The sequence below is a fragment of the Salvelinus fontinalis genome, chromosome 9 (assembly GCF_029448725.1).
Source record: "Salvelinus fontinalis isolate EN_2023a chromosome 9, ASM2944872v1, whole genome shotgun sequence".
Taxonomy (NCBI): Eukaryota; Metazoa; Chordata; class Actinopteri; order Salmoniformes; family Salmonidae; genus Salvelinus; species Salvelinus fontinalis.
Window position 1 is genome coordinate 15,426,353 of NC_074673.1, and position 12,494 is coordinate 15,438,846.

The window sequence follows — 12,494 nt, forward strand, 5'->3', positions numbered from 1 at the left end:
GCCACTGACTCACTAAACAAAACACTCACTAAACCCTAAACCTCAACTAAATCTTGTAATAAGTCATGTGGAAATTGAGCAAGTTGAGATGACTAAACTGCTTGGAGTAACCCTAGATTGTAAACTGTCATGGTCAAAACATATTGAAGCAGTAGTAGCTAAGATGGGGAGAAGTCTGTCTATAATAAAGCGATGCTCTGCCTTCTTAACAACACTATCAACAAGGCAGGTCCTACAGGTCCTAGTTTTGTCGCACCTTGACTACTGTTCAGTCATGTGGTCAGGTGCCACAAAAAAGAAAATTGCAATTGGCTCAGAACAGGGCAGCACGGCTGGCCCTTGGATGTACACAGAGAGCTAATATTAATAATATGCATGTCAATCTCTCCTGGCTGAAAGTGGAGGAGAGATTGACTTCATCCCTACTTTTATTTATGAGAGGTTGTTGAATGCACCGAGCTGTCTGTCTAAACTGCTGGCACACAGCTCGGACACCCATGCATACCCCACAAGACATGCCACAAGAGGTCTCTTCACAGGTCCCAAGTCCAGAACAGACTATGGGAGGTACACAGTACTACATTGAGCAATGACTACATGGAGCTCTATTCCACATCAAGTAACTGACGCAAGCAGTAAAATTAGATTTAAAAAACAGATTAAAAAACACCTTATGGAACAGCGGTTACTGTGAAGCAACACAAACATTGACACAGGCATACACACACACACACACACACACACACACACACACACACACACACACACACACACACACACACACACACACACACACACACACACACACACACACACACATGCACACACGATAACATACGCACTATACATACACATGGATTTAGTACTCTAGATATGTGGTAGTGGTGGAGTAGGGGCCTTAGGGCACACAGAGTTTTGTGAAATCTGTGAATGTATTGTAATGTTTTTAAAACTGCCTTAATTTTGCTGGACCCCAGGAAGAGTAGCTTCTGCTTTGGCAGCAGCTAATGGGTATCCATAATAAATACAAAATACAGTCCCGTCGATGAGAATGGGGGCATGCTCGGCCCTCCTTTTCCTGTAGTCCACAATAATCTCCATTGTCTTGATCACGTTGAGGGAGAGGTTGTTATCCACACTGCCGGGTCTCTGACCTCTTCCCTATAGGCTGTCTCATCGTTGTCGGTGATCAGGCCTACCACTGTTGTGTCGTCGGCAAACTTAATGATGGTGTTGGAGTCGTGCTTGGCCATGCAGTTATGGGTGAACAGAGAGTAGAGGTCGGGACTGAGCACGCACCCATGAGGGGCCCCAGTGTTGAGGATCAGTGTGGCAGATGTGTTATTACCTACACTTACCACCTGGGGGCAGCCCATCAGGAAGTCCAGGATCAAGTTGCAGAGGGAGGTGTTTAGTGCCTTAGCTTAGGGATGAGCTTTGAGGGCACTATGGTGTTGAAAGCAGAGCTGTAATATCTGAGGGGATGATACTGTATGGCTGGCCACCTGGATCTGGGTCATTTTCAATTCAGGAAGTTTCCAAATTAAACAAATTAAGAATTGGTTAAAAGTGACAGAGGACTTGAATTTCAGTGAATTTATTGAATGAATTGAGTTGTAATGTGTGTCTGGTGCCCATGTGTGTCTGGCGCCCCCTGCAGGAGAGCAATGCCCTGTTCTGCTGTCTGTACCGCTCTTGGTGTCACAACCCTGTGGCCACCTTGTCCCACTGCTTCCTGACAAAGAACTATCGCCATGCCTACGACCTCATCCGGAAGTTGTATCCTTTCTGCTTGTCTTTGATATACATTTTGCATATCAGTATTATTGCACCTCATAGTGTATGTCTATTGGTGTGTATATTCTACTATATTTCCTTTATGTTAGCCATGTAGTGGTGACTTGGAGGTGACTGTGGAATTCCTCATGGAAGTGGACAAGCTCGTTCAGTTGATCAAGAGCTCCATCTTTACCTGTGAGTCTCACAGCACCAATATTAGACCTGAACACACACACTGAACCGCATCACACGAACCGCATCACACAGCACTACACACACACCTGTCTCTCATCTTTCTGTGTTTGTCTAGATTTACATCTTCAGCTGCTGGATGTGGAGAACAATCCGTACCTGATCAAGGCCCTGTACGGCCTGCTGATGCTGCTGCTTCAGAGACTTCCAGCTTCTCTCTCACCGCCTGCGCTGTATGCCTAACCCAGAGCTCATGAGGACAGTGTGAGTAGTACTAATGATTGTGTTAATGTGGTGTGCCTACAGTGTGCAGCATTCCATTCCCATGTCCACTGCCACTACAATATTACTCCCTATACAGTTATTTATTTCATCCCCATGTTTTTGGTTGCAGGGATAAGTCGAAGTACATTGAGTCTAAGTCTGTTAGCATCAAGCTTCCGGCATACGCTTACATGGATTACAATGACCTGTTGCACCACTTTGACCGGGTGCAGAGCAAACATCTGGAGGTGCGCCACCAGCGCTCAAGTCGTGCCAATCACCCAGACAGGAAGTTGGTGCTGTGACACGGTGGGACAGACTTTGACCCCTGAGGCAGGGCACTGCGTCAAGCCTTCACCCACGGATGGAGACGCAAACACCCCAACCAACCGCTAACTTAAAGGACTGATTGAAAACTGCTCACCACTCATATAGGAGCACCTTGTGCCTTTGAAAATACTGTAGGCATGAAGAACATTGAGTGGATTTTCTTTTTTAAACAATGTTTTTTTTAAAGGGATACTTTGGGATTTTGACAATTGACAATTATCTACTTCCCCAGAGTCAGATGAACTAAACTCCCTTTAAGTGTTTTTTGTACATAAACTCTCATGCAGACACTGCCCATACCTTCCTGTTTAACCCTGCTGGGACATTAGTTTAGGCCCACCCAACCCTAGTTGTGAGAAGTGAGAGGACCTTATTGTGACTGGAGGACAATCCAAACTTGAATTCAGGGCAGGGGAAACCGCTTGTATCGTTTGTCGTAAAAACAAACACTTTTTTTCTTACTATTTAAAAGGCTTGTTACTTGGCAAGCTCATATTCCGCAATGGTCCCAAAAGCCCTGTATGATGGAGACAGCACGATTATGCTCCTCAGACTAGTTTTATGCTCTTTCTGTTGCTCAAAGCTTAACTGGACACTCCCTCACCTGAATTCAAGTCATTCTTCGTGAACAGTGTTAAAACCTCTCTTTTGCCCCCCAATCCATCCATCCATCCTTCCCCTCTCTCACATTCTAATTTCATACTCCTCTCTTCAGCCAGTCTCTTCCCTTCACTGACAGCCTTTTCCTCTTTCAAACGCTTGTTACCTTCCTCTTCTTATTGCTAACATCTGCTTTCTGGGCAACCCTTCTGCAGACAGACATCTTATCACGTGAATCTTTAAAAAATAAAGTGGACCATGTGTAATAATTTTACTTTCCATTAGCTCGTATACTCTATGCATCAGTTTCTGAACAGTAGGTGGCGTCAGTCATACTTTTATGGATAGTGATTGATCTGTGGCGTTATGTAGATTCAGAATAAATAATTTACACAACTACACTTTTAGACCATTTAAGATGCAAGTTTTATTCAGATCGCCATTAGCTTTTGCCGAAGCGATTCTTCCTGGGGTCCACAAAACAAAACACTGAAACAGTTACAGCCAACATACCACTATCCTCACTCTGTATGTAGCTAGCTGACAATGTTTTGTCATACAGTAGCTAGCAGCCAGAGCAGTAACAAGTGGGACAGGACAAAACAGATGGGAGCTCATGTTAGACAAGAATGATGACATGGTATGTCAGTTCCTATGAATATGCAGGGTTTGTTTACAGCTGATGTGCTTCAGTGATGCCGCCCAGACCTATAGCAACAAGCAAAGGAAGAGCTCCAACTCGTTAGTCTTTGAAGTTAACGTGTCTCCTGTGAGACACCCCAATAAAAGAGCATTTCTTTGATCTGGAGTTCTTTTGAACACACCCTCTATGCAATGTCGGCAACTGCGCCGTGCGACATCTCATCACATAAATGCCATACACGTGACAAGTCAAATTACCACACCTGCCTCCCACAGCTACAACTCATTGAGTGACAAAATCATACATGGTTGAATAGACAATATCCTCATTTGTAATGGTGCCAAAAGGTTTCTAGCAGCTGATATGGACCATAGAGCAAGGCACCTCATAACAACTTTTGACATCCATTGTATTTCACAAATCTGTGAAATACAATTGATATGTACAGAATGTAATTGCAGTGTTAGCTTAAGCCCTGTGGAGTTACTTGTCCTCATTATAAAGATGTAATCCCAGAAATGTTAAGGATGTTTAAACAAAAATCAAATGGTATTTCCTCACACCTAGTGCATTCATAAGCTTATGCCATTCTTTCAAGGTCCAATGCAGCAGTTTACCTCTATATAAAATAATTCAGGTAACAATGAAGTACCTTCATACTGTTATCTTCAATTGATATGGTCAGAAATGGGTTTTTGAAAGCTTCTTGGCAAAGAGCAATTTCTCAAGCAAGAATTTTGTTAGGACTGAGTGAAGGGCCTTATTGAAGGGATCTGTAACCTGAAAACTATCCATTATTGACAGAGGTTTGAAAGTAATTGGTCTAACTTCCAAAACTCAATTCCACCAAAACAGGCTGAAATTGCAGGTGTTCTTTTCAAAACTGCATTATTTTCACATTGTTCCAACCTCAGTGTGGAAATGTGTATATAGAACACAGAAAAACCTTGATTGCACTGGGCCTTTAACATGCAGTTTTTCCCAACACTGCTTTGGCTGCACAAATCTGAAAGATTTAATTAAATTAAAGTGCATTTACTACTAAAGAACAAAGCAAGTAATGAGACCCCTGCAGATGCATTTAAACCAACTAAAGAAAGATTTCTCTAACTTGGGTTGAGTGTAACGCATATTGGATAGTCTTGACACGCAAATCCCCTAAAGCTTTAAGAGCCATGTTGAGACCAAGTTTCTTACTGATCAGAGCAAACAGCCCACATAGTTAATAGACAAAGGACCTCCAGTGAAATATAGAATTATTTATTAGTAAGTAAAGTGCTGTAGAGAATTGAAGTCCATGGTCAGTGTTAGAGCTGTCGCTCTCCTCATCCTCAGAAGAGGTGAGGAGAGAAGGATCTTCGGACCAAAATGCGGAGTTAGGGAAATAAGCCATTTTTATTACACATACGACGTAGACTAAACAAAACAAAACACTTTCAAAACTACAAAATAAGAAAACGACGTACAACGGAACCTGAACATAAACTTACATGGACAAACGTAAACTTACGAACAGGAACGAACATCAAAACGAACGAACAGCAAAACAGCTCCAAATGTGAAAAAACATCGACAACACGATAGACATCACAGGAGACAATCACCCACAAACACACAGTGAATAATGCCCTACCTAAATATGACTCTTGATTAGAGGAAAATGCAAACCACCTGCCTCTAATCAAGAGCCATACCAGGCACACCGAAACCAACATAGAAACAGATAACATAGACTGCCCACCCAAAACACATGCCCTGACCATAAACACATAAAAAACAACATAAAACAGGTCAGGACTGTTACAGTACCCCCCCCTCAAGATGCGCACGCCGGGCGCACAAGCACAAAGTCCAGGGGAGGGTCCGGGTGGGCAGTTGACCACGGTGGTGGTTCCGGCTCAGGACGCTGTCCCCATACCACCATAGTCACTCCCCTCTTCTTTCTACCCCTTCTAATGCCCACCCTAACACTACCTTCCCCTAAATAAACAGCTAGCACCAGGACAAGGGGCAGCACCGGGACAAGGGGTAGCACCGGGACAAGGGGCAGCACCAGAACAAGGGGCAGCACCAGGATAAGGACCATCACTAGGACAAGGGGCAGCACCGGGACAAGGGGCAGCACCGGGACAAGGGGCAGCACCGGGACAAGGGGCAGCACCGGGACAAGGGGCAGCACCGGGACAAGGGGCAGCACCGGGACAAGGGGCAGCACCGGGACAAGGGGCAGATCCCGGCTGAAGGACTCTGGCAGGTCCTGTTTGGACGGCTCTGGCAGGTCCATGCAGGCTGACGGCTCTCGACGCTCATGGCAGACTGACGGCTCTCTACGCTCATGGCAGGCTGACGGCTCTCGACGCTCATGGCAGGCTGACGGCTCTCGACGCTCATGGCAGGCTGACGGCTCTCGACGCTCATGGCGCTCTGACAGCTCTGGCTGCTCATGGCTCTCTGACGGCTCTGGCTGCTCATGGCGCACTGACGGCTCTGGCTGCTCATGGCTCTCTGACGGCTCTGGCTGCTCATGGCTCTTTGACGGCTCTGGCTGCTCATGGCTCTCTGACGGCTCTGGCTGCTCATGGCTCGCTGGCGGCTCTGGCAGATCCTGTCTGGTTGGCGGCTCTGGCAGATCCTGTCTGGTTGGCGGCTCTGGCAGATCCTGTCTGGTTGGCGGCTCTGGCAGATCCTGTCTGGTTGGCGGCTCTGGCAGATCCTGTCTGGTTGGCGGCTCTGGCAGATCCTGTCTGGTTGGCGGCTCTAGCGGCTCCTGTCTGGCTGACGGCTCTAGCGGCTCCTGTCTGGCGGATGGCTCTGTAGGCTCATGGCAGACGGGCGGCTTTGCAGGCTCATGGCAGACGGGTGGCTTTGCAGGCTCAGATGGCGCTGGGGAGACGGATGGCTCAGATGGCGCTGGGGAGACGGATGGCTCAGATGGCGCTGGGGAGACGGATGGCTCAGATGGCGCTGGGGAGACAGATAGCTCTGTAGGGAGGAGAAGGAGAGACAGCCTGGTGCGTGGTCTAGGCACCGGCTGCGCTGGAGAGGAAACAGCAGGAGAGAGAACCCGGAGAGACAGCCTGGTACGGGGGGCTGCCACCGGAGGACTGGTACATGGAGGTGGCACCGGATATACCGGACCGTGAAGGAGGACACGTGCTCTTGAGCACCGAGCCTCCCCAACCCTACCAGGTTGAATGAACCCCGTAGCCCTGCCAGTGCGGCGAGGTGGAATAGCCCGCACTGGGCTATGCAGGCGAACCGGGGACACCACCTGTAAGGCTGGTGCCATGTACACCGGCCCAAGGAGACGTACTGGAGACCAGCTACGTTGGGCCGGCTTCATGGCACCCGGCTCGATGCCCAACCTAGCCCTCCCAGTGCGGCAAGGTGGAATAGCCCGCACTGGGCTAAGCACGCGTACTGGGGACACCGTGCGCTTTACCGCATAACATGGTGTCTTACCAGTACGACGCCTTCTACCTCCACGGTAAGCACGGGGAGTTGGCTCGGGTAACCTACCCGGCTTTGCCACACTCCTCGTGTGCCCCCCCCCAAGAAATTTTTGGGTCTTACTCACGGGCTCCCAACCGCGTCGTCGCGCTGCCTCCTCATACCAGCGCTCCTGGGCTGTGGCTGCCCTCTTCTCCTCCTTAGGACGGCGATATTCCCCTGGTTGAGCCCAAGGTCCTCTACCGTCCAATATCTCCTCCCAAGTCCAGAAATCCTTATTGCTCTGTCGAGCATTCCCATACCGCTTGGTCTCTGTATTTTGGTGGGTGATTCTGTTAGAGCTGTCGCTCTCCTCATCCTCAGAAGAGGTGAGGAGAGAAGGATCTTCGGACCAAAATGCGGAGTTAGGGAAATAAGCCATTTTTATTACACATACGACGTAGACTAAACAAAACAAAACACTTTCAAAACTACAAAATAAGAAAACGACGTACAACGGAACCTGAACATAAACTTACATGGACAAACGTAAACTTACGAACAGGAACGAACATCAAAACGAACGAACAGCAAAACAGCTCCAAATGTGAAAAAACATCGACAACACGATAGACATCACAGGAGACAATCACCCACAAACACACAGTGAATAATGCCCTACCTAAATATGACTCTTGATTAGAGGAAAATGCAAACCACCTGCCTCTAATCAAGAGCCATACCAGGCACACCGAAACCAACATAGAAACAGATAACATAGACTGCCCACCCAAAACACATGCCCTGACCATAAACACATAAAAAACAACATAAAACAGGTCAGGACTGTTACAGTCAGGAGATCGCCGAGCCTGTCAGATACAAAGTATAGTTAACATAGTACACAATAAGGTACAGCAAAACTGGAATACCTTTAGACCATAAAAAACCAGATCCCATATTCATCAAGTGTCTCCGAGTAAGAGTGCCAATCTAGGATGAGGTCCCCATTGTCCATTCATTATAATCTAAAACCAATCCCAGATCACCACTCTTACTCTGCTTTATGAATGTGCCCAGAATTACATGTGAATAGACCATAGAGGTAGAAAGAAGGCTCTAGATTGATGCAACCAGTCATAGCATGACATTGCCATTGAGGGCTTCCACCAATTTAAAGTAGTCAACTGGGTTGGTGATTCCTATAGGTTGGGAGTGATTAGCCAATGATCAGAGCATTCTTTAAAATGGGGTTGCCCATGAATTGTAAATGTCTTTAAGCTGCATCACCACAATCTAGTGACCACAATACATGACAAGATTTGGCTCAGCACTCCAGCACTGCATGCTGTGCATACCTTATTAGCATTACATTTATTTTGTTTATTTTAAAACAATATGAAAATTCACTACTTTAAAATGGAGATGGCCACAATGGTACCATCACAGACACCGTAATGGCACAGTAACAAATATTAGTCCTCTTTCCATCTGTGGAATACACAGACAAATTCACTTAATCTTGAAACTGCATGGAAAGAAACATTGATTAAATAAAATTGTGATGTCAATAAGCTTAACTGACTTGCCTAGTTAAATAAAGGTAAAATTAAAATAAATAAACTTAATTCATCCTGAATTCAGGTCTTCCTGGAACGACATCACCACGGGAGCCTCCACTCCAGGACTGGGCGTAGTTTCTCTGAGGAAGTATTTGTGGTATAAATCCTCTGGGACCTGCACCTTCATCTGATTCAGGAGTGGGTTGGACAGGACTAGGCTCTTCACCACTCTCAGCATCCATGTTGCTTGCATCACTGGTAATCTGGGCGAACTGGTTGGCTGCATTTGGGTTTAATCCACTGTGAAAAGCTGCAAACATGTTGACTTCCAAAGCAGGTTTGTGGTCCAAGTGCTGTGAAAAGGTGGCTGGAGGTTGGACAGCAGAGTTCCTACTTGGGTCATCTATACTTTCTGCAAAGGAATGTTGGCTGGGGTAAGGTTTTACTTTAATGAACGTTTTGGGAGGAATGTTTTGTTCAATATATCTAACTGGTGGAAGGGTTTTCCTGAGTAGTAGTAGCTACTAGGCACTCTGTCACGCCCTGACCTTAGTTATCTTTGTTTTCTTTATTATTTGGTTAGGTCAGGGTGTGACAAGGGTGGTTTGTTTAGTTTTTGTATTGTCTAGGGTTTTTGTATATCTAGGGGTTTTCTAGTCTAGGTGTTTTTATGTATATGGTTGCCTAGATTGGTTCTCAGAGGCAGCTGTTTATCGTTGTCTCTGATTGGGTACCATATTTAGGTAGCCATATTCCTTGGATATTTTGTGGGTTGTTATTCTATGTTTAGTTGACTGTTCTGCACTAGCCATATTGCTTCACGGTTCGTTTTGTTGTTCTGTTGAGTGTTTTCTCTTTTAAAGAGTTATGTTCGCTTAACACGCTGCGCCTTGGTCTCCTCATTATGACGACCGCGACACACTCCTCCATTATGGCCATAGCCAATGTTGGATGGCACAGGGTAGTAGTTTGTTTGGGCTGTTACTGGCCATGGGGCACCTGTGCTATAAGGTGAACCATAGCCAGGGTTATAACTACGGGGCACAGGTCTGCTGCTTCTAGGGAACCATGTTTAGTAACTTGCTGACCTGGAGAGGGTTTCTTACCAGCCTGGCCTCCTCCTGAATTGGTGGTGGAAGGTTGGGTCTGCCCTGGGTTTGATGGGTTTGATAGAGGTTAGAAGCACAGGGGACAGGGTCAGCATCAATGATTGGTATGGGACATGTGGTTTGGGCTGTCTGTCCTCGACTAAAATAACTGATGGATTGTTGTTGCTGACCCAAGTAGTAGCCACTTAAAAACTCCTCTATGCTGGTCAGGTGTTACTGGCCTTTGATAATTATACTGACCAGCAGAGCTGGCAGAAGGTCAGGTAGCAGAGGTTCTACTTGGGTCAGCTGTACTTTGTGCCGAGGAAGGTTGGCTGGGGTAAGTTTTGCGTCAATGATACGTTAGGGAGGCCTGGTTTGTCCAGTCTGTGCTTTATCAAGATAACTGGTAGAGGGTTGTTCCTGACCAGAGTAGTAGTAGCTACTAGGAGCTACATTTTGGCCATAGCCAACATTGGAGGGCACAAGGTCTTGATGATAGTCTGTTTTGTCACGATTGACTGGCCTTCGGCGGTTATATTGGCTACCCACACTATAAGGAACACCATAGCTGGTGATATAATGTAGGGGTGCAGGTCTGCTGCCTTGAGGGCTTTCAAAGCTGGAGGAAACAAGTTCACCATCTCTGGCCGTCAACGGAAACAGGTTCAGTCATTGGAGCAGGAGAGGGGTTCTTACCAGCTTGGCCCATTCCCAAATTTATTTATATAGCCCTTTTTACATCAGTTGATATCTCAAAGTGCTGTACAGAAACGCAGCCTAAAACCCCAAACAGCAAGCAATGCAGGTGTAGAAGCACAGTGGCTAGGAAAAACTCCATAGAAAGGCCAAAACTTGTGAAGAAAGCTAGAGAGGAACCAGGCTATGAGGGGTGGCCAGTTCTCTTCTGGCTGTGCCGGGTGGAGATTATAACAGAACATGGCCAAGATGTTCAAATGTTCATAAATGACCAGCATGGTCAAATAATAATAATCACAGTGGTTGTCGAGGGTGCAACAAGTCAGCACCTCAGGAGTAGATGTCAGTTGGCTTTTCATAGCCGAGAGTATCTTTGAGAGTATCTCTACCGCTCCTGCTGTCTCTAGAGAGTTGAAAGGGTTCCATAGCCGCAGGCAGAACAGTTGAAACTGGAGCAGCAGCACAGCCAGGTGGACTGGGGACAGCAAGGAGTCATCATGCCAGGTAGTCCTGACGCATGGTCCTAGGGCTCAGGTCCTCCGAGAGAAAGAAAGAGAATTAGAGAGAGCATACTTAAATTCACGCAGGACACCGGATAAGACAGGAGAAATACTCCAGATATAACAGACTGCCCCTGGCCCCCCCGACACATAAACTACTGCAGCATAAATACTGGAGGCTGAGACAGGAGGGGTCAGGAGACACTGTGGCCCCATCCGATGATACCCCCAGGCAGGGCCAAACAGGAAGAATACAACCCCACCCATTTTGCCAAAGCACAGCCCCCACACCACTAGAGGGATATCTTCAACCACCAACTTACCATCCTGAGACAAAGCCGAGTATAGCCCGCAAAGATCTCCGCCACGGCACAACCCAAGGGGGGGGCGCCAACCCAGACAGGAAGACCACGTCAGTGACTCAACCCACTCAAGTGACGAACCCCTCCTAGGGACGGCATGGAAGAGCACCAGTAAGCCTGTGACTCAGCCTCTGTAGTAGGGTTAGAGGCACAGAATCCCAGTGGAGAGAGGGGAACTGGCCAGGCAAAGACAGCAAGGGCGGTTCGTTGCTCCAGAGCCTTTCCGTTCACCTTCACACTCCTGGGCCAGACTATACTCTATCATATGACCTACTGAAGAGATGATTCTTCAGTAAAGACTTAAAGGTTGAGACCGAGTCTGTGTCTCTCACATGGGTAGGCAGACCATTCCATAAAAATGAAGCTCTATAGGAGAAAGCCCTGCCTCCAGCTGTTTGCTTAGAAATTCTAGGGACAATTAGGAGGCCTGCGTCTTGTGACCGTAGTGTACGTGTAGGTATGTACGGCAGAACCAAATCGGAAAGATGGGTCGGAGCAAGCCCATGTAATGCTTTGTAGGTTAGCAGTAAAACCTTGAAATCAGCCCTTGCCTTAACAGGAAGCCAGTGTAGGGAGGCTAGCACTGGAGTAATATGATAATTTTTTTTTGGTTCTAGTCAGTGCTAAATACGGCTGCTAGAATCCTAACTGAAGTTTATTTAGTGCTTTATCCAGGTAGCCGGAAAGTAGAGCTTTGTTGTAGTCTAACCAAGAAGTAACAAAAGCATGGATACATTTTTCTGCATAAATTTTGGACAGAAAGCTTCTGATTTTTGCAATGTTACATAGATGGAAAAAGCTGTCATTGAAACAGTCTTGATATGTTCGTCGAGAGAGATCAGGGTCCAGAGTAAAGCCGAGGTTCTTCAGTTTTATTTGAGACGACTGTACAACCATCAAGATTAATTGTCGGATTCAACAGAAGATCTCTTTGTTTCTTGGGACCCAGAACAAGCATCTCTGTTTTGTCCGAGTTTAAAAGTAGAACGTTTGCAGCCATTCACTTCCTTATGTCTGAAACACAGGCTTCTAGCGAGGGCAATTTT

At 46.7% G+C, this 12,494-nt stretch overlaps 1 long non-coding RNA gene across 1 annotated transcript; it reads left to right on the plus strand.

Moving 5' to 3' along the window:
• The first annotated feature begins 1,895 nt into the window (after nucleotides 1–1,895).
• Nucleotides 1,896–3,651, plus strand: LOC129861771 (uncharacterized). Its single transcript, XR_008760668.1, has 3 exons — nucleotides 1,896–1,974; nucleotides 2,090–2,235; nucleotides 2,366–3,651. It is a non-coding gene; the product is annotated as an uncharacterized LOC129861771 (long non-coding RNA).
• Nucleotides 3,652–12,494: the final 8,843 nt, after the last annotated feature.